This window comes from Ranitomeya imitator, chromosome 3, assembly GCF_032444005.1.
Source record: "Ranitomeya imitator isolate aRanImi1 chromosome 3, aRanImi1.pri, whole genome shotgun sequence".
In the NCBI taxonomy this organism is placed as follows: domain Eukaryota; kingdom Metazoa; phylum Chordata; class Amphibia; order Anura; family Dendrobatidae; genus Ranitomeya; species Ranitomeya imitator.
In genome coordinates, this window is record NC_091284.1 from 430,324,611 (window position 1) to 430,347,277 (window position 22,667).

General features: G+C 48.3%; 1 long non-coding RNA gene across 1 annotated transcript in view; it reads right to left on the minus strand.

The window, feature by feature from the left end:
* Nucleotides 1–2,143: 2,143 nt before the first annotated feature.
* LOC138672137 (uncharacterized) overlaps nucleotides 2,144–22,667 on the minus strand; it is a 40,424-nt gene continuing 19,900 nt past the window's right edge. The window contains exon 3 of the long non-coding RNA XR_011319601.1: nucleotides 2,144–2,863. This is a non-coding gene — a long non-coding RNA (uncharacterized lncRNA). The remainder of the gene's footprint in view (nucleotides 2,864–22,667) is intronic.

Consider the following 22,667-nt stretch of genomic DNA (forward strand, 5'->3'; position numbering starts at 1 on the left):
CATTCAATCCATTTTCCCTCATGTAACTGCAGGACCTGCGGTGACGCCTCTCTGCTGCTGGTCACAATGGTTGGGTCCTTCTCCTTCACTATCGCTAGACGGGTGGACGAACGGGCCCCTGAGCAGTCCGGGTCCCGTCGCAGCTGCGACCGCTATAGTTACGCCCCTGGGCGGCGCTCATAGCAATGTGGCTATGACAACCATAGAGGTCTGCTGGAGACCTCTGGTTGTAATGCCGACCCATCAGTGACCTGCGATCATGTGATTGGGTCACCGATGGGCGAGATTAGTGACAGCGGCATTTAACGGGTTAACAGCCACGGGTGGATCGCGATTCTACCTGTGGCTGTTAGAGGCACATGTCAGCTGTTCAAAACAGCTGACATATGCCGGGAAAGATGTGGGCTCATGACATGAAATGTACAGTACATGTACAGCGCATGTCGTGAAGGGGTTACAATTCATCAACATGGATCGTGCAATCGCACTCTCGTAACATCGGAGAGATTGGGGCACCGTACAGCACATGTGAATTTACACATCTTCTCATTTTACTAAACAATAAAATGTATAAAAGTTATCTCTAATATAACTACCACAATAACTTTGCTCTATTATGGCTCCTTGTAAGAAATTAATGCCAAAAATTATTTCAAAACCTGTAATGAGAGAACAAGAAGGCCTCTCCAAAATGTATTTGGCAAAAATTTTCCTGCATTCCTCAAGAAAAATGTCATCATAATGTTTAAAGCTAAACATACAGCTCTCAGATGGAGCTTTCAGTATAGCAGTGTGAATAAAGCCAATGATCTACAGGATCAGTATGGTGTAAACGTTTATTATTTATGGATCATCATGATAGTATTTTGTACTGCATACTGCTACGGCTGTAGTTATACAGAATATTTAACTGACAGTCTCGGATTATGGTAACATATTAGTAACACATTAGTTTAGTAATACGTGGTAAACAGCTAATTTTCTCTGCGTTGATGACCTTCCATAAGCTTAAGCCTTAGCTTAAGACATCACAATCAGAATATTTGCACTCCTATACATATATTTTATTCAAACGGAGGATCAGATTGTATCATTAGGAATAAAAGGAAACCTCCCCTAAAGAAATAGTTCTATTATTGATTTAACTCCTTCAGGTCTGTGTTTGTCTTGGGGCGATTATCTCTCTAACCGTCACATTAAGCGACGCTGCAGCAATATAGACAAAGATGTCGATCGCTGCAGCATCGCTGTTTCGTCGTTGTGTGGTCGCTGGAAAGCTTCACATAGACAGCTCTACAGCGACCAACGATGCCTAAGTCCCCTGGTAACCAGGGTAAACATCAGGTTAGTAAGCGCAGGGCCGCGCTTAGTTACCCGATGTTTACCCTGGTTACCATTGTAAATGTAAAAAAAAAAAAAAACACTACATACATACATTCCGGTGTCTGTCACGTCCCCCGCCTTCAGCTTCCCTGCAATGTGTAAGCGCCGGCCGTAAAGCAGAGCGGTGACGTCACCTCTGTGCTCTGCTTTACAGCCGGCCGGCGCTGACACAGGATGCAGGAGGAGTGCAGGGAAGCGGACGCCGGGGGATGCGACAGACACCGGAATGTAAGTATGTAGTGGTTTTTTTTTTTAACATTTACAATGGTAACCAGGGTAAATATTGGGTTACTAAGCGTGGCCCTGTGCTTAGTAACCCGATATTTACCCTGGTTACAAGTGAAGACATCGCTGAATCGGCGTCACACACGCCGATTCAGCGATGTCAGCGGGTGATCCAGCGACGAAATAAAGTTCTGGCCTTCTAGCTCTGACCAGCGATCTCACAGCAGGATCCTGATCGCTGCTGCATGTCAAACACAACGATATCGCTATCCAGGACGCTGCAACGTCACGGATCGCTATCGTTATCGTTCTAAAGTCGCTCAGTGTGAAGGTACCTTTAGGCCGGGATCACACGTACGCGAGATACGGCCGAGTCTCGCAAGTGAAATCCCTCCTCTGGCGCCGGCACTTGGGAGCGGAGCGTGCAGCTCCATGTATTGCTGTGCGGCTGCACGCTCCGCTCCGGAGAGCCTGCGCCAGAGGAGGGATTTCACCTGCGAGACTCGGCCATATCTCACGTATGTGTGATCCCGGCCTTAGAGCTCATTTAAACATCAGTTTTTCATCTACAAGTTCCATTCATGTTCTTCATGGATAGAACTCTTGCCCAGGATAGTCTATGATGTCGTTCCCATGTTCGCATATTTTTGTGGACCAACTGGTTTACACCAAAATACAAAGATGTGTTTGATTTTGATCAGAGTCAAACATGGCATGAAAGTCTATTGGTCTAAGAAAGAATCAGACAGCACTTAGACGTCATCATTGTGCAATCCATTTGCTGTTCATTTTTAACATTATAATAGATAACAGAAGATTTTAATTTCTTATTTTTCACGTGAGAAAATCAGGGATGAAACTCTGATGGTAAAAAATGTAAAGACTGACCGAACACGAATGAAAATCTGATCCAGAACAAGAATGAAAATCAATCTGTTGTTTTTTTTTTCTATGTACAAGAAAAATCATTAATGTCTGAATATGGCTTCACTCAGAGTAATTTCACTGAGGAATAAGTCTGGTGTCTTGGATCCTTCTATTGGATTTCCTAAGTTTGTTAAAGAATGCTCCCTTTTTTCTTGTGCAACTATTCGATTTTTCTTGTCTATGAAACTGTCCACAAGGGATCCTAGGTGTTCCATGTGGCAAAAGTCAGATGGATGGTTTGAGACTCAAACAGTAAATTCACTTCAGGTGCAAAGACATAGCTCTTGTTTCTTGTCTGGAATTGTTCAATGTCTAACATCATTCTTCTCTGAAATAGAAAAAAGTTAGTTGTCTAGCTAGATGATTATAAAAGGCCATACACATTACTGTATTGATATACTGATATATGTTGATCTAAGCTTAAAGGGACTCTGTCACCTGAATTTGGAGGGAACAATTTTCAGCCATAGAGGCGGGGTTTTCGGGTGTTTGATTCACCCTTTCCTTACCCGCTGGCTCCATGCTGGCTGCAATATTGGATTGAAGTTCATTCTCTGTCCTCTGTAGTACATGCCTGCACAAGGCAATCTTGCCTTGCACAGGCGTGTACTATGGAGGACAGAGAATGAACTTCAATCCAATATTGCAGCCAGCATGCAGCCAGCGGGTAAGGAAAGGGTGAATCAAACACCCGAAAACTCCACCCCTATGGCTGAAAATTGTTCCCTCCAAATTCAGGGGACAGAGTCCCTTTAACTTGCAAATTTGGGCAGCATTTGGGCCAACTGTCTATTGTACTGTATCTATGGCCAACATAACACGCCTCCAATGTTGTAGGGTGAAAAGATTCAACATTCCGGATGTAAGTATGGATAAGCTTGCCATATTATTATTATTATTATTATTATACATTTTTATAGCGCCATTTATTCCATGGCGCTTTACATGTGAATACGGGGCACATATAGACAAATACATTAAACATGAGCAGATAACAAGGCACACGAGTACATAAGGAGGGAGGACCCTGCCCGCGAGGGCTCACAGTCTGCAGGGGGTGGGTGAGGATACACTAGGAGAGGGAAGAGCTGGCTGTGCGGCTGTTCAGTAGGTTGAGGATCACTGCAGGCTGTAGGCTTGTCGGAAGAGATGAGTCTTCAGGTTCTTTTTGAAGGTTTCTATGGTAGGCGCAAGTCTGATGTGTTGGGGTAGAGAGTTCCAGAGTATGGGGGAAGCACGGGAGAAGTCTTGGATGCGGTTATGGGAAGAAGAGATGAGAGGGGAGTAGAGAAGGAGGTCTTGGGAGGATCGGAGGTCGCGTGTAGGTAGGTACCGGGAGACCATGTCACAGATGTATGGAGGAGACAGGTTGTGGATGGCTTTGTATGTCAGTGTGAGGGTTTTGAACTGGAGTCTCTGGGCGATAGGAAGCCAGTGAAGGGCTTGACACAGGGGAGAGGCTGGGGAATAGCGGGGGGACAGGTGGATTAGTCGGGCAGCAGAGTGTAGGATGGATTGGAGTGGTGCCAGAGTGCTAGAGGGGAGTCCAGAGAGTAGGAGGTTGCAGTAGTCGAGGCGGGAGATGATAAGGGCATGCACTAGCGTTTTTGCAGTGTTGCGGTCAAGGAAAGCACGGATCCGGGAAATATTTTTGAGTTTGAGACGACAGGAGGAGGCAAGGGCTTGGATATGTGGCTTGAAAGAGAGGGCAGAGTCGAGGATCACCCCGAGGCACCGGGCGTGTGGGACTGGGGATAGTGAGCAGCCATTGACATTGATGGATAGGTCTGGTGGAGGGGTAGAGTGAGATGGGGGAAAGATGATGAATTCTGTTTTGTCCATGTTCAGTTGTAGAAAGCGAGCAGAAAAGAAGGCTGAAATGGCAGACAGACAGTGCGGGATTTTGGTAAGCAAGGAGGAGAGGTCAGGTCCGGAGAGGTAGATCTGCATGTCGTCAGCGTAGAGATGGTACTGCATACCGTGGGATTCTATGAGCTGTCCCAGGCCGAAAGTGTAGATGGAGAAGAGTAGGGGTCCTAGAACAGAGCCTTGAGGAACACCGACTGACAAGGGGCGAAGTGAGGAGGTGGTGTGGGGGAGGGAGACACTGAATGTTCGGTCTGTCAGATATGACGAGATCCAGGAAAGGGCCAAGTCTGTGATGCCAAGGGATGAGAGGATTTGTAGCAAAAGGGAGTGGTCTACAGTGTCAAAGGCAGAAGACAAGTCCAGGAGAAGGAGGACAGAGTAGTGTCGCTTGCTCCTGGCAGTTAGTAGGTCATTGGTGACTTTAGTTAGGGCAGTTTCAGTTGAGTGATGGGAACGGAAGCCTGATTGTAACCGATCAAAGAGGGAGCAGGAGGAGAAGTGGGAGGACAGTTCAAGATGGACGTGTTGCTCCAGCAATTTGGAGGCATAAGGGAGAAGAGATATCGGGCGATAGCTAGACACAGAGGATGGGTCGAGGGAGGGCTTTTTGAGGATGGGTGTGATCTTGGCATGCTTGAAGGATGAGGGAAAGACACCTGTTGTGAGTGAGAGGTTGAAGAGGTGTGTTAGGGTTGGGATGAAGACCGTGGAAAGGTTAGGGATGAGGTGGGATGGGAGCGGGTCAAGCGTGCAGGTGGTGAGGTGTGATCTTGACAGGAGGGTGGAGAGCTGATCTTCTGTCATGGTGGAGAAGCTGGTTTTGGAGGAGCAGGGTTGAGCAGCTAAAAGGGGCAGTGGGCGCTGTGGGCCAAAGCTTTCTCTGATCGTATCGATCTTCTGTTTAAAGAAAGAGGCGAAGTCATCAGCAGAAATGAGGGGGGAGGGAGGAGGTGCGGGGGGACGGAGTAGAGAATTGAAAGTGTTGAAAAGCTGTTTAGGGTTGTGGGACAGGGAGGATATGAGGGATGAGAAGTAAGTTTGATTTGCGGCAGTGAGCGCAGACTTGAAGCTGGCGAGGGACTGCTTGTATGCAGTGAAGTGGTCGGCAGAGTGGGATCGCTTCCATCTCCGCTCAGCAATCCTGGAAGCCCGTCTCAATTCTTTGGTCAGGCTGGTCAGCCAGGGCTGCCTGTTAATTGTACGAGTTTTACTATGCATGAGTGGGGCGGCCGAATCGAGTGTTGTTGCTATTGTGGTGTTATAAAAAGTGGCAGCAGCATCTGTGTCATGAAGGGAGGCTATGTCTGTGAGAGGGAGAAGGGACTCAGAGAGTGATTGTAAGTTGAGATGTTTGAGATTTCTGCGAGGGTGAGTGAGTTTGTGGAGTGGGGGTTGCACACTAGGAGAGGAGAGGGACGAGAATGTCAGTAGGTTGTGGTCAGACAGGGGGAGGGGTGTGTTAGTGAGGTTAGTAAGGGAGCAGAGGCGGGTGAAGATGAGGTCCAGCGTGTGGCCATCTTTGTGAGTGGCCTCAGAGGACCATTGAGTGAGGCCAAAGGAGGCAGTCAGTGATAAAAGTTTAGAGGTAGCTGAGGTGAAAGTGTCAATGGGGACATTGAAATCACCCATGATGATAGTGGGGATGTCAACAGAGAGGAAATGAAGTAGCCAGGTGGTGAAGTGGTCGAGAAAGGTGGAGATGGCTAGTTCTGGGGGGCGGTAGATGACAGCCAGCTGGAGGTTGGAGGGGGAATAGATGCGGACAGAGTGCACCTCAAACGAGGGAAGAGTAGCGGAGGGTGGTAGCGGGATTGGAGTAAAGGAGCAGGTGTCGGACAGGAGCAAGCCAACTCCACCACCGCGTTTGTTGCTGGGGCGAGGGGTGTGAGAGAGGTGGAATCCGCCATAGGAGAGCGCAGCTGGAGAGGCCGAGTCAGAGGGGGTGAGCCAGGTTTCAGTGAGGCCGAGGAAGGAGAGTTTGTTGGTGATGAAGAGGTCATGGATAAATGGCAGTTTGTTGCAGATGGAGCGTGCGTTCCATAGTGCTCCAAGTAGGGGGAGCGGGGGAGTGGGGGCTGGATGAATGGGTATGAGGTTGTCGTGGTTGGGAAAACGTGCGGAGGATCGTGGCAGGGGGTTAGAAACGAGTGTGGGGATGAATTGGGGAGGGCCGGGATTTGGGGATATGTCACCAGCAATGAGGAGTAACAGACAGATCATTAGAAGGTGGGAGCAGGATAGGACATGATGTGGCCGTGTGTGTCTGGATAAAAAGGATTGTATGTGGAGGAACAGTTCTGAGGGGAAGGTGAGATGGCTGGGGAGTATGGAGGAAGAAATGACTAGTTCCTTACTAGGAGGAGGGATTGCAGGAGATTGTAAGAAGGAAAGTAGTATGGGGGTGAAAGAGAAAAGAAACCGAAACATTGTAGTGGTTGGTGTTCTGTTACCTTCCAGTCAATTCCAGTCCAATTCAGTCTAATTCAGAATCATAATTAAAAAGATGTAATTCAGTCTAATTCAGAATCATAATTAAAAAGATGTAATTCAGTCTAATTCAGAATCATAATTAAAAAGATGTAATTTAAAAGATGGAAGTTAAAAGATGATTTGCAGCAGACTGAGTCTATAGCAGACTCCTGCATGTGAATATATCCCCAGTTAAGGGCAATCAGGTGTGAATGAGGGGGTGGCTGGGTATGGGAGACCAGATGTAGAGAGTTAAGCAAAGGACATAAAGTGAGGGAGGGGTAAGACTGACCACTCAAAGAGATGCCAGGATCACACAATGAGAGACATGAAAACAGGTCGTGGAAACAAGCTCATAGGTGAGAAAGCATACTGAAAGGATTATATGTGCTGCACCAAGACACTCAGATCCAGGGGAAGCATAGAAAAGCCAGTGCAATATACAGAGACATTCAGAAGCCAGGGAGAGCTGGGTAAAGTCAGTGCATACCATGGAAAATCAATGCAGTATACAGAGATATTCTGGAGCCAGGGAGAGCTGGGTAAAGTCAGTGCATACCATGGAAAATCAATGCAGTATACAGAGATATTCTGGAGCCAGGGAGAGCTGGGTAAAGTCAGTGCATACCATGGAAAATCAATGCAGTATACAGAGATATTCTGGAGCCAGGGAGAGCTGGGTAAAGTCAGTGCATACCATGGAAAATCAATGCAGTATACAGAGATATTCTGGAGCCAGGGAGAGCTGGGTAAAGTCAGTGCATACCATGGAAAATCAATGCAGTATACAGAGATATTCTGGAGCCAGGGAGAGCTGGGTAAAGTCAGTGCATACCATGGAAAATCAATGCAGTATACAGAGATATTCTGGAGCCAGGGAGAGCTGGGTAAAGTCAGTGCATACCATGGAAAATCAATGCAGTATACAGAGATATTCTGGAGCCAGGGAGAGCTGGGTAAAGTCAGTGCATACCATGGAAAATCAATGCAGTATACAGAGATATTCTGGAGCCAGGGAGAGCTGGGTAAAGTCAGTGCATACCTGTGGGAAGAGGAGAACAGCTCGACTAGATGGTGCAGATGATGACAACATTGCAGTAGTGATGAGTAGCCAAATGCACTCTAGAATTCAGTCCAATTCAGAATCACAATTAAAAAGATGTAATTTAAAAGATGGAAGTCAAAAGATGATTTGCAGCAGACTGAGTCCACAGCAGACTCCTGCATGTGAATATATCCCCAGCTAAGGGCAATCAGGTGTGAATGAGTGAATGCCATATGTGTCTTCTCACTTTGTAAACATGTATTTTAGGCAGATCTTAAGGTACCTTCACACATAACGATATCGTTAACGATATCGTTGCTTTTTGTGACGTTGCAATGATATCGTTAACTAAATCGTTATGTGTGACAGCGACCAACGATCAGGCCCCTGCTGGGAGATTGTTGGTCGCTGGGGAAAGTCCAGCACTTTATTTCGTCGCTGGATCTCCAGCTGACATCGCTGAATCGGCGTGTGTGACGCCGATTCAGCGATGTTGTCACTGGTAACCAGGGTAAACATCGGGTTACTAAGCGCAGGGCCGCGCTTAGTAACCCGATGTTTACCCTGGTTACCGTTGTAAATGTAAAAAAACAAACACTACATACTAACATTCCCGGTTTCTGGTCATGTCCCTCGCCTTCAGCTGCCCGCACTGACTGGTGAGCGCCGGCCAGCCGTAAAGCAGAGCACAGCGGTGACGTCACCACTGTACTTTACGGCGGGCGCTCAGTCAGTGCTGGAAGCTGAAGGCGAGGGACCTGACCAGACACCGGGAATGTAAGTATGAAGTGTTTGTTTTTTTACATTTACAACGGTAACCAGGGTAAACATCGGGTTACTAAGCGTGGCCCTGCGCTTAGTAACCCGATGTTAACCCAGGTTACTCGGGGACTTCAGGATCGTTGGTCGCTGAGAGCTGTCTGTGTGACAGCTCTCCAGCGACCAAACAGCGATGCTGCAGCGATCGACATCGTTGTCAGTATCGCTGCAGCGTCGCTTAGTGTGACGGTACCTTAAATGTACATTCTTATTGAGTCTAGAAGGATGGGCTGTCATCTAACCTGTATGGCCCCCTTTCAAGCAGCTAGATGTGTTTGCTAATAGAGAAGATTAAAGGGGACCATGTCTTTCAAGGAGTGTTGGAAAAATTATTGTAGGAGTTGCAGACAGCCAGCATGGTATATTTAGACTTTATAGAAGGAATTGGTCTTTGTGTCATAAAAGTGCAGCGCCCCAAAGATCTGGTCGTTGCAGTATGACACTCTGCCGCTAAGGGGAGAGATGGTACGTCTGATGGCACTAAAGGAGTTCTGACCAGGTATCACAAACACACATGACACTTCACACTCCGGCCACCAGGGGGAGTGGTTCTATCTAGTAGGCCACTCTTCACACCCTGCTGCTTTAAAGTGGCACCCAACTGAACTGAGAGTCACGAACTGTGTGTGACCAAACTTTTGCAACGTTCAAGCGTCTTCACCTCCCATAAAGGGAAGTACTGTTATGTTAATTTGTTCATAATGTTTTACAAATTTTATATGTTTTATGTTAACATGTAATGTTGTTCTTCTTCTTCACAGTGCAGGAGTACTGGATTTAACCGGGGGGGAGTGCAGCACCCCAGAGATCTGGTCGTTGCAGTATGACACTCTGCCGCTAAGGGGAGTGATGGTACGTCTGATGGCACTAAAGGAGTTCTGACCAGGTATCACAAACACACATGACACTCCACACTCCGGCCACCAGGGGGAGTGGTTCTATCTAGTAGGCCACTCTTCACACTCTGGTAAAACTGGGGGTTGGACAGGAAGTTAGACAGAAAGAGCCCGGGAGAGTTCGGGAGAGGACCTGTCAGGGGTGGGATCCTGACAGCGGTCTAGAAAGAGAACAGATCGTTATGGAGCCGCGCCTGCACTACCTTGCGGCGGTATTCTAAGAAAGGACACGAAGCAAAGTTGATTGTGGAGAAGTGAGAAGCGGGATCACAGTGTAAAGGAGATAGAGCCAGTAGGAGTCGTGCCGTGAGACCGAGGCAACAGCCTTCTGAGGCGCATAGCGGTGGCCGGAGCACCGAGAAAGTAAGAGACTTTACGCATTACTTCAACACAGCAGGACAGTTGATTATAGGTTGGCTGTCTCACCTAAATCACCTAAGCAGACAAGGGAGGCAACTGTGGGAGAGGGGCGTCTCTAGGGTCCCAGAATAACTCCAGGCCTACCCGTCATACGGGTGCGTCCTAACCATATCATCTGGGGGACGAAGAGAGAGAGAAAGAACAACGAACACAGACACAACAGTTGTGAGGACTATCCCGTGGTGCTCAGCAGGGAAGGACTACAACACACAGGCGCTAGTTGGTAGGCACTGATTTCCACCTGCAAAGGAAACTCTGGATGTGCCTTCGGACCGGCCGGTCTCAGCCAGCCCTGTTAGCAGTGCTCTGGATTGCGGATCCCAAAGTCTTCAGTAAAGAGGTAAAGAGACTGCAACCCTGTGTCCTTGATATTCATCGCGCCTCGCACCACGCATCACACCATCACCTTTCATTGGGCGCCCCTTAGCAGGGTCACGGACCGGGTCTAGCCACCGTGACGACCCCAATACAGAGACTGAGGGGCCCTGTATCGAGAACCCGTGGCCGTGTGTCTGGGGGCGCTCCAACTTGGCGTCACGAACAGGATCTACTTAAGCCTGAAAGAATCAGGTCATGTGTGCCTTGGAACTGTGTTGAATTGTACTTGAACTGTGATCCCTTGCAAAGACTGTGTATTGCTAATTGCCGCCAAAATCCGCCATTGCCGCGCCGAGTGGGGCGCGAGGGGAGGAGCCAATGTTTTGTGGGCGGAGCCAGCTGAAAAGAGCGCGGAACGAAAAGGCACGGCAAAGTGCCGATTACGGAAGTGGAACTCAGACCACGGGGGGGTAGGGGGGAGTTAGCAGGAAGGAGGAACGGCCATGTCAGATCCAGGAGAAGCGGCGGCCACAGCCGCGGGGGCACTTCCAGACCCCATAGTAGACGTAGCCGCGGGCCTGGTACCAGGAGGTCACCATCAAAGTGGGGCGGGTAGAATTGGAGGCCCAGGGCATTGTTATTGTTGATATTGATCGACGTGAATGTAACCCCATGATGACTATCGGTACTAATGTTATAGAAAATTGTCTTGCAGAAGTTATTGTCTTGTTGCAGCAGGTAGCCGAAACAGTTGGGTACAGCGAACAGCGTGCCTTGCAGAAAGAGATCAGAGCTCTGATGCAGAGACAGCAGGTGGAGTTGACTGGTGGTGAAATTGGCCGGGTCACAGTGAGTGATTCAAACCCCATTGCGATACCCCCCAGGAGTGAAATGTTAATATGGTGTCGGGCAGCCATAGGCCTTAGGGGTAAAAATTATCAGGCCCAGGTAGAGCCGGTGTATTCAGATAACAGGCCTACTCTCCTGACAGCCAGAGGGGTGGTCGACGTCCGCCAAGGGAGGGTGCCAGTACGTGTCCTTAACTGTGGGGAGGAAGAAGTCCACTTGACCAAATACGCCACACTTGCCAAGCTGTTCACTGTTAGTGTTCTGTCCTCACTAAATGAGGCAGGCTCATACTTAGTTATACAGTCAGCTAAACCGCTATACCGGAGGTCCAATAAGGAGACTGTGGTTGAGTCTGTGCTTTATTAAACGTAGTGGTATATTGATGCGGTGAAACTGTGAACAATGATATACATAGAATCAGTGCATGGCATAGAACAGATACATAATACACATGATATACATTATGCATAACATTTAGAAAGCTAGTGACTAAACTAGGAGTACAACTGGTTAAACTAAGCTAATATAGAGCAGAAATATCTATAGGAAGCATAAAGACATACCGGCAATGCAATCGCAAGGGGGATGAAGTGAAGCGTCTTTCCTTGAAGGCAAACCGAAGAAAGTGAAAGGAAAAATGGAGGGAAATGGAGGCTGAGCTACCATAATGCATTACAAAGGAGGAGAAGAATCAGACATGGATAATACAAAAACAAGATTGAACTGCCAACATAACTCTGACCGCTAGAGGGAGCCAAAGCACTAAAAACAAATAAAGATATGAACATCCATACTGAGAAACCTGCAATTACGCAAACAGATAATCAGGGTAACAATATTAGATGGCGGAGACAGAACACTCCCCGTCTGGCATCAACGGATGTCACTACTCCTTTCTTCCGAAGGCAACAATAGGACCAGTTCAGATACCGGTCTGGAAAATGTCTTAGGTTCATTCCCTTTGGTCATCCTTAGCTCAACTTTGCGGACGTTGCCGTCCTTGCTCGGGAACGTTGCGGTAACTAGACCAAGTGGCCACTGGTTCCGGTGAATCTGACAGTCTTTCACAAGAACAAGGTCACCTATGTTCAGATTAGGTTTAGTAGATTGCCACTTCGTCCGTGGCTGCAGGGTAGACAAATATTGTTTGCGCCACCTGTCCCAGAAAGTATTTGCAAGACTTTGTACCTGTCTCCATTGGCGCTTGTAGAGGTCCTTCGCGTCGAATCCTCCTGGAGGGGCACTGGACAGTCCTGTTTTCTGGGTAAGTAAAGTAGCTGGAGTCAATAACAAAGGCTCCTCAGGGTCGTTAGGAACTGGAACCAGGGGTCTTGCGTTGATTATAGCTGCAGTTTCAGCCATGAAGGTGATTAGGCTTTCGTGGGTAAGCCTCGCTGCTCCTTTACATTTTTCCATGTCACGAGTTCTGGTGGTCCTGAATGAACGAGCTATATGAGTCAGGCAGGTAATGGCTCGAGTAAGTGACTTCCAACTTGAAAATCTGTCGAACTTGCAAGATCCAAGCTGGATAACAGAGGTCATTGTATGTAGTGTAGACACCTGAGGGCGGATTTCAGCATCTGAGTCCTGTCCTACTAGTTCAAAGGTGTCTGGAAAACATTCCTCAATGTACAATAGTTTTGGTCCAGAGAGCCACGTTGTGCTTCCTAGTCGACTTGCGTCAACTGCTCTAGATGCATGAGCTGCGGGATTCTGGTCTGTGGGTATGTAATGCCACTGCTGTGGGTGAACTGATCTCCTGATTCGTAGCACTCTGTTATTGACATAAACGTAGAATCGCCTGGTTTCGTTGTGAATATATCCCAGGACTACCTTGCTGTCTGAGTAGAACTTGGCCTGTGTCAGGTCGATATCCATTTCGGATGCGATGAACTCCGCTAACTCAACGGCTAAGACTGCGGCACAAAGCTCTAACCTGGGTATAGTGTGCTCTGGTTGTGGTGCGAGTTTGGCCTTTCCCATGACGAAACCAATGTGGCACTGACATTTGGAGTCTACAGTTTTGAGGTAGGCAACAGCGGCAATTGCTTTGACAGAAGCATCTGCAAATACGTACAGTCTTTGGCTCTGTATCTCAGTAGATGGCACAGGGGTGTATGGTCTTGGCATATGCAAGTTGGAGAGTGCCGCTAACGAGTTCTTCCACTCTTCCCACTGGATCCTCTTATCAGGTGGCAGAGGTGCATCCCAGTCAGATGTTTCCCTAGTTAAGTCTCTGAGTAGGGCCTTGCCTTGTATAGTAACAGGAGCTGCGAAACCCAAGGGGTCGTACAGACTGTTGATGGTAGACAGGACGCCTCTACGTGTGAAAGGCCTTTCTTCCCGGCTGACCTGAAAGGTGAAAGTGTCTGATTGTAGATTCCAGAGAAGCCCGAGGCTGCGTTGCATTGGTGCGGGGTCTGACCCCAGGTCCAGGTCTCTGAGACCATTACATAGGACCTGAGAAGGGAACGCTTCCATGAGTTCTTGGCTGTTTGAGGCTATTTTATGAAGCCTAAGGTTCGAGCAGGCAAGCATGTCCTGAGCTCTCCTGAGAAGACTGATGGCAGTCTCATTTGAAGGCATGGCTTTTAGACAGTCGTCGACATAAAAGTCCTTTTCTATGAATTGTCTGACATCTGCTCCGTATTCTGCTTCTCCTTCCTGAGCCGACCTTTTGAGTCCGTAAATGGCGACTGCAGGTGAAGGACTGCTGCCAAAGATGTGCACTCTCATGCGATACTCTGTGACTTCTTTAGTAGGATTATTGTCTCTGTACCAGAAGAATCTTAGGAAGTTCCTGTCTCTCTCTCTCACAAGGAAACAATGGAACATTTGCTGGATGTCAGCGATGAAGGCAATGGAATCCTTACGGAAGCACATAAGTACACCCAGTAGTTTGTTATTGAGGTCTGGTCCTGTCAGCAGAACGTCATTCAGGGAGACATCATTAAATTTAGCACTGGAATCAAACACGACTCTGATCTGGCCTGGTTTCTTAGGGCGGTATACTCCGAACATGGGTAGGAACCAGCATTCTTCAGAGTCTTTGAGAGTGGGAGCTAGTTCTGCGTGACGGTTTTCAAAAATCTTTGACATGAAGGAGAAAAAGTGATCTTTCATCTCTGGTTTATTTTGCAGATTACGAATGAGAGAGGAGAAACGTTGTAATGCCTGATTTCTGTTGTTCGGTAGACGTGGTCTGTGGGTTTTGAAGGGAAGAGGTGCGACCCAGCTGTTGGTCTCATCTTTAACGAGCCCCTTGTCCATTACCTCTAAGAACAACTTGTCCTCTACCGACATTGCCACTTGGTTGTCCTGCTTAGTTCTCTGGAAGACTGTGCACCCTAACTGATCCTCATAGCTTCCCGACACTATACTGCTGTCGTGAGTAAAGTCTATTAGATGGTTGGGCAGTTGGATGCTGTGTGGCAGTTCCCTGACATGGAACTCATTGTTACAAGGTTGAAACAGAGATGGACGTCCTTTCTCCAATGTATTTGTCAGCATGCTTGTCACAGAAGATGGGGCGTGCATGCGTCCCAAGCATACGTTGCCAATTATGACCCATCCTAGGTCTAGCCTTTGGGCATAGGGAGCATTGTGGAGTCCATTGATATGACGTCTCACTTTATGAACCTGCAGGATATCTCTCCCCAACAGCAGAATTATCTGGGCCTGATGGTCGAGTTCTGGTATAAGGTGTGCTATTCGTTTTAAGTGAGCGTGATGGATTGCTACATCTGGTGTAGGGATTTCAGATCTATTGTCTGGGATCTGGTTACATTTGATGATCGTAGGTAGTGGTAGGCAGAATTGTCTGTTTAAAGACTCGATCTGGCAGTCAGTAGCTTTCCTGCCTGCTGTTGTCACAGTACCTGCACACGTATTTAAGGAGTAGGGAGTGCTTGGCCCTTTGATGTTGAATAGGTCAAAGAACGTTGATCTAGCCAAGGATCGATTACTTTGATCATCCAAGATAGCATACAGTCTTACAGCTTGGTCTCTATGGCCCTTCGGGTATACTTTGACGAGGCATATTTTTGAACAGGACCTACTGTCTATTGTCCCTTTGCAGACCTCGGTGCATTGTGAAGTGATCTCTGGCATAGCTGTATCAGTGTTCCTTTCCTCCCCGCCATGCTCACTGTCAGCAGGCGTGTTTTGTGTACTCCATGGAGCTGGGCCAGGGTGTAGAGCGGTGTTATGGTCTGTGGTGCCACATTCTGTGCATTTTACACTGACCTTGCAATCCTTGGCGAGATGAGCTGTGGACGAGCAGCACTTGTAGCAGATACCGTTTTCTTTCAGGAAGCTTCTGCGATCTGGCATAGATTTTCCTCTGAAGGCTTTGCATTTCAGGAGAGGATGAGGCTTCTGATGAAGTGGGCACTGCTTGTCAGGGTCCTGCACCTTTGTCTCTGATTGGGAGCAGCCAGCAGACCTGTAATTAGAATCTGAAGAAGAAACATAAGTCTTGTGTACTGCTACAGATGTTCTGCGTGGATTTGCAGGTGGTGATGGTGTGGCATATGGTATTGCAAAGTCAAAGCTGGGATCGTTTCTAATTCTCGCTTGTTGGTGTATGAAGTCTACAAAAACGGAGAAGGGAGGGAATGGAACGCTGTGTTTGTATTTGTACGTGGAACCATGTGTGAGCCACCTCTCCTGTAGATTGTAGGGCAACTTCTGGACTATAGGGTTAACACCTCTGGCTGTGTCGAGAAATGCAAGTCCCTGTAGGTCGTCCTCGTATTTGGCAACTTGGACTTCCTTTAGCAAGTCGCTTAGCTCTCTAAGTTTCTGGAGACCTTTGTTAGATATTTTAGGAAAGTCATCGATCCTTTTGAACAAGGCTCTTTCTATTACTTCTGCTGAGCCGGAACACTCATCCAGCCTTTTCCAGATCTCTTTGAGGCCAGTCTCAGAGCGGTTTATATTAATGTCTCTGATCCTTACTGCGTGTTTGACTGACTCTTCTCCCAGGTATTTGACTAATAGGTCTATCTCTTCCCTGTGTTGTAGCCCCAAGTCTCTAATGACATTTTGGAAGGAAGCTTTCCAAGCTCTGTAACCTTCAGCTCGGTCAGTGAATTTCATGAGTCCCTTGGCAACCAGTTCACGTCGTGTGAAGAACTTGGCAAATTCTGTCGTGAACCGGTTGTCAGCAGAGTATACTGGTGATGGGTCACCCTGATAGTGATGTGAGGTGCGTTCGTACCTGTTAGTGTCCTCAGGGTGGCGCCAGCCGGTGTAGTATTGCTTCGGCCTGATGTAAGGTGTGTCAGCAGGGTGATCCACGTTGGTTACCTGATGAGGGGCAAGGTAGTCATTAGCAGGGTTGTTTTGCCTCACATTTTCGAGTTTGTTTTTGTCCTGAGCCTCGTGACGACTCTCGCTCACTTCGCTGGAGGTGTCGTATTCTGGTTTTGGTACTGGTTCAGGGTTATAGTTTGGATCAGGAAGGTCATTAACATACTGAGATGTGCGTTGTGGTGAGTCTTGCAGTGGAAACTCCAGACTCGACGTACTGCTTTGGCTATGCAGCTTGGGATTTTGCGCGGCTTCTAGCGATTCTGCTTTGGCGAGGGCTGCGGCAGCTTCCCTTTTTGCTGCTAGGCTTTCTAAGGCGGCATCCACACGTGCCTTCTCTAACTGCGACCTTCTCTCTTGATCGGCTCTCTCATCATCTATGCGTGCTTTTTCTAACTGCAACCTTCTCTCTTGATCGGCTCTCTCATCATCTACGCGTGCTTTTTCTAACTGCAACCTTCTCTCTTGATTGGCTCTCTCTAAGCGCGACCTTCTCTCTTCGTCATCTAGGCGTGCTCTTTCTAATTTAAGTTGCATCTCTTGGTCAGCAAAGCTCGCTCGTATTTTGGCAGCTTCAGCATTTGCGCGGGCAATGGCGACAGCGCTGCTGATGGATGTTATCTTTGAGGAGACGGAAGTAACAGATCTTGTCCTATGCGATTTGTGAGACATGGTGTCTTGGGAAAGTGCTTGGCTGTGCAGAGATTGTTGTAGCTGTATTTAGTCTCTGAGTAGCCGGTGACTTGAATCCCACTAGTTGGATGGCTGCCGTTTCACTGTTCTGTCCTCACTAAATGAGGCAGGCTCATACTTAGTTATACAGTCAGCTAAACCGCTATACCGGAGGTCCAATAAGGAGACTGTGGTTGAGTCTGTGCTTTATTAAACGTAGTGGTATATTGATGCGGTGAAACTGTGAACAATGATATACATAGAATCAGTGCATGGCATAGAACAGATACATAATACACATGATATACATTATGCATAACATTTAGAAAGCTAGTGACTAAACTAGGAGTACAACTGGTTAAACTAAGCTAATATAGAGCAGAAATATCTATAGGAAGCATAAAGACATACCGGCAATGCAATCGCAAGGGGGATGAAGTGAAGCGTCTTTCCTTGAAGGCAAACCGAAGAAAGTGAAAGGAAAAATGGAGGGAAATGGAGGCTGAGCTACCATAATGCATTGCAAAGGAGGAGGAGAATCAGACATGGATAATACAAAAACAAGATTGAACTGCCAACATAACTCTGACCGCTAGAGGGAGCCAAAGCACTAAAAACAAATAAAGATATGAACATCCATACTGAGAAACCTGCAATTACGCAAACAGATAATCAGGGTAACAATATTAGATGGCGGAGACAGAACAGTTAGTAATAATGTAATTCAGGCACCTGGGCCCTTGGTTCCGTCCGAGCCGGAGGAGGACAATGGCTCTGTAGGACAGTCAAAAGATTGGTGCCGGGAATTGCACGTGGGCATTGACTCTACCCCGTCTCACCAGAGACAGGGGGCCTGCAGGGTGGTTTATGAGTATGAGCGGGTATTCAGCAAGCACCCTCTAGATTTCAGGCAGGTAAAAGGGATTCAGCATCACATCCCCACAGGAGATCACCCGCCCATAAAAGAGAGGTACCGTCCTGTGCCCCCAGCTCATTATCAGTGCGCCAAGGACATGTTGCGAGAGATGAAAGAGGCTGGGGTAGTGAGGGACAGCTGTAGCCCCTGGGCAGCCCCATTAGTTCTCGTTAAGAAGAAAGATGGCACCATGAGGATGTGTGTGGATTATAGGCAACTAAACCGCATTCAACATAAGGATGCATATCCCCTACCCAGGATAGAGGAGTCCTTAGCTGCCTTAAAGTCCGCTAACTACTTTTCTACCTTAGATCTTACCAGTGGGTACTGGCAGGTTCCCGTGGCGGAGGCAGACAAGGAAAAGACGGCCTTCACGACACCGATGGGCCTCTGCGAGTTCAACTACATGCCTTTCGGATTGTGTAATGCTCCGGGAACGTTCCAGAGGATGATGGAGTGCTGTCTGGGGCATAAGAACTTTGAAACCGTGTTGCTATATCTGGACGATTTCATTGTCTTCTCCAAGACCTAGGAAGACCACTTGAAGCACCTGGCCGAGGTGTTTGAAGCTCTGTCCAATTTTGGCTTAAAGGTGAAACCGTCCAAATGCCATCTGCTAAAACCCAAAGTGCAGTACCTGGGCCATGAGGTGAGTGCCGAAGGAGTGGTCCCAGACCCTGACAAAGTCACGGTGATCAAGGACTGGCCGCAGCCCGGTATCCTCCATGAAGTCCGGCAATTCCTCAGGTTGGTGGGTTACTACCGGAGGTTTATCAAGGACTTCACCAGGAAGGCTGCGCCATTGCAAGACCTGTTGGTGGGCCAGTCCAAGAAACCCAAGGGCAAAAATGCCCCATTCGACTGGGACGATGAACTGGAAGGATCGTTCACCTGCTTAAAGTCGGCGCTGACGGGAGAAGAGGTGCTGGCTTACCCTGAGTACGACCAACCATTTGTATTGTATACGGATGCCAGCAATGTGGGACTGGGAGCCGTGCTATCCCAAGTCCAGAAGGGTAAGGAGAGAGTAATTGCTTATGCCAGCAGGAAACTTCGCCCCACTGAAAGGAACCCTGACAACTACAGTTCCTTTAAGCTGGAGTTCCTCGCCGTTGTTTGGGCCGTGACAGAGAGGTTCAAGCACTACCTGGCCTCCGCGAAATTCACTGTCTTCACGGATAATAACCCATTAACACACTTGGACACAGCAAAACTCGGTGCCCTGGAGCAGCGGTGGATGGCCTGGTTGTCCAACTACGACTTCACCATCAAATACCAGGTAGGGCACAAGAATGCGAATGCCGATGCATTGTCACGCATGCCTCACTTGCCCGAAACGGAGGAAGACCCAGAAGCATTTGAAGAGGTGGAACTCCCCGCTTTCCATCGCCCAAAGGCGACTCAGTGTTCTCATCAGGTGCAGAATAGGCGCAAGAGTAAACAGGGTGCCCCGTTGAACCCCCTGCCCCATTATGGGTGGGCAGAGAACCAGGATGGTGACGCTGCGGTCCGTCGGGTGAAAGAGCTCCTGACGCAGGCAGGATTGCATCCCGGCCCGGATGATCCCCTGGAGATATTACAGCTGTGGAAGGAGAGGAGCAAGCTGTTTATTCACGATGGAAAGCTGTGCCGGAGGAATATCGACCCACGCACTCATGAATTAGTGTGGCAGATCGTGGTCCCAAGACAAGATGTGCCCATGGTCCTGGGGGCATACCACGATGGGACGGGGGACTTCGGATGGAAGAAGCTGGAGAGGCTACTCCGTGGGAGGTTCTACTGGATTGGCATGAAGAAAGCCATTGAGAAGTGGTGTCGAGAGTGTGGCCCCTGTAGCCTACGCAGGAAGGATCGTGACAGCCAACTGCGCCCTTGCAACCCATTACCACCAAACGACCGCTCGAGTTGGTTGCGTTAGACCACGTGAAGTTAACGCCCAGCCTGTCAGGCTATACCTACGCTCTCACCATTGTGGACCACTACTCCAGATTCCTGGTAGTCGTGCCGGTCAAGGATCTAATGGCTAGGACAGCTGCCAAAACCTTCCAGCAGTACTTCTGTAGACCCCACGGGTACCCGGAGAAGGTACTAACCGATCAGGGGCCAGCATTTGAGGCGGAGGTGTTCCAGGAGTTCTGTGATCTGTACGGGTGTAAGAAGATCAGAACCACGCCGTACCATCCACAAACCAACGGGATGTGTGAGAAGATGAACCAGGTAGTGATCGACTTGCTGAAGACCTTACCTGTGGAGGAACGGAACTTGTGGCCCACAAAGTTGCCAGACCTGGTGGATATGTACAACCACATCCCAGTGAATTCCACCAATTGCACCCCAGCATACCTGATGTGAGGGAGGTCTAGTAAGTTACCTGTGGATCTGGACATGGGGGTCCTGACCCCCGAAGATATCTCGCCCGATGCGGATTGGGATACGGAGAGGCAGCAAAAGTACCGCAAAGTACAGGAATGTGTGGAAAGAAGCCTTGCCCAAGCCAGACAGAAACAAGAAAGGGACTACAACCAGCATGCCCCTGCAGCTCCCTTGTCCCCTGGAGAGCAAGTACTCAAACGGAAGAGGAGGCTACACAAGCTGGATGGCCAATGGGAAGCGGAACCATATACCATTCTGCCATCTGATTTCGACAATACAAAGGTCTGTCTCATCAGCAAAGATGGAGGGGAAACCTCAACGGCAATATCCAGGGACCACCTTAAGATATGCCCTGATAAACTGAGAGATGGGGAAGCCGATCCTGGGACGACTCCGGCCGCGGAAGGAGAAAAGATGATACACACTGTTCCTGGTGACTTTCCCCAGTCTTGGACGCAAATAAATCAGGCCATCATGGTACCTGTCCTGACGTTTCGCCAACTGACCCCGCCAGAACTAGATGTGGAGCCATATCATCCTGATCCGCCATCACAACAGACCTCACCAGAAAATGCCATGCCAACTGCTGAACCGGCAAGTCTTCCCTTCGCTAATGGTGAATCTGCCATGCCCATCGGTAGTAGTGGCGGTTTTGAGAACTCCAACGTGCCAGTACTGCCCAGACTCACGAGGAGTGTAGCTAGAAGACAGTGCACTACACCAGCGATAGCAAACTTAGCGGGCCCTATTAGGCCCATAACAGCCCCTGCACTGCGGAGGTCCACACGTAGCACCCAGAATCAGACTCCCCTTCGCTACAAAGCTTGGAGATATTAATGATAAGTGCTATTGTTTGTGTAAATATCTTTGTTACAAGTTTAAAAATGGACAACGGAGTAATGGACAGTGAATTGCTCCAAAAACTTCACAGGGGCCCCTTTGTTTACTCGGGGTCCCTGCTGCTTTAAAGTGGCACCCAACTGAACTGAGAGTCACGAACTGTGTGTGACCAAACTTTTGCAACGTTCAAGCGTCTTCACCTCCCATAAAGGGAAGTACTGTTATGTTAATTTGTTCATAATGTTTTACAAATTTTATATGTTTTATGTTAACATGTATTTTTGTTCTTCTTCTTCCCAGTCCAGGAGTACTGGATTTAACCGGGGGGGAGTGCAGCGCCCCAGAGATCTGGTCGTTGCAGTATGACACTCTGCCGCTAAGGGGAGTGATGGTACGTCTGATGTTATGACCTGGTGGTTAGGAGCACCCGGCACGACCTGATAGTTAAACTCACACAGGACAAGCTCTGGGATGTGGGAGCTCTGCTGACCGCAGGCCCTAATCCTATCACAACAACTAGAAATAGCCGTGGAGCGTTCCTGACTCTCCCTAGACGCCTCTTCACAGCCTAAGAGCTAGCTAGCCCTAGAGATAGAAAATAAAGCCTACCTTGCCTCAGAGAAATTCCCCAAAGGAAAAGGCAGCCCCCCACATATATTGACTGTGAGTAAAGATGAAAGTCACAAACGCAGAAATGAAACAGGTTTCAGCAAAGGGAGGCCAGACTTACCAAACAGGCAGAGGATAGGAAAGGCATCTTTGCGGTCAGCATAAAAACTACAAAAGACCACGCAGAGTGTGCAAAAAGACCTCCGCACCGACTAACGGTGCGGAGATGCCACTCTGCATCCCAGAGCTTCCAGCTAGCAAGACAAAATCATGATAATTGTTATGACTGCAATCCAGTAACACAGAGTGCCAGTAATCAGAGCACATACAGTGATTTGACAAAAACCCAAAAACAATAGAACGAGCTCTGAGACGTGGAATCTCTGTAGACCGCAATACCTGAACCTATCCTACACACAACTAAAGTCGGCTGTGGATTGCGCCTGACACTACCTATGCAACTCGGCACAGCCTGAGGAACTGACTAGCCTGAAGATAGAAATACAAGCCTGACTTGCCTCAGAGAAATACCCCAAAGGAAAAGGCAGCCCCCCACATATAATGACTGTTAGCAAGATGAAAAGACAAAACGTAGGGATGAAATAGATTCAGCAAAGTGAGGCCCGATATTCTAGATAGAGCGAGGATAGCAAAGAGAACTTTGCAGTCTACAAAAAACCCTAAAGCAAAAAACCACGCAAAGGGGGCAAAAAGACCCACCGTG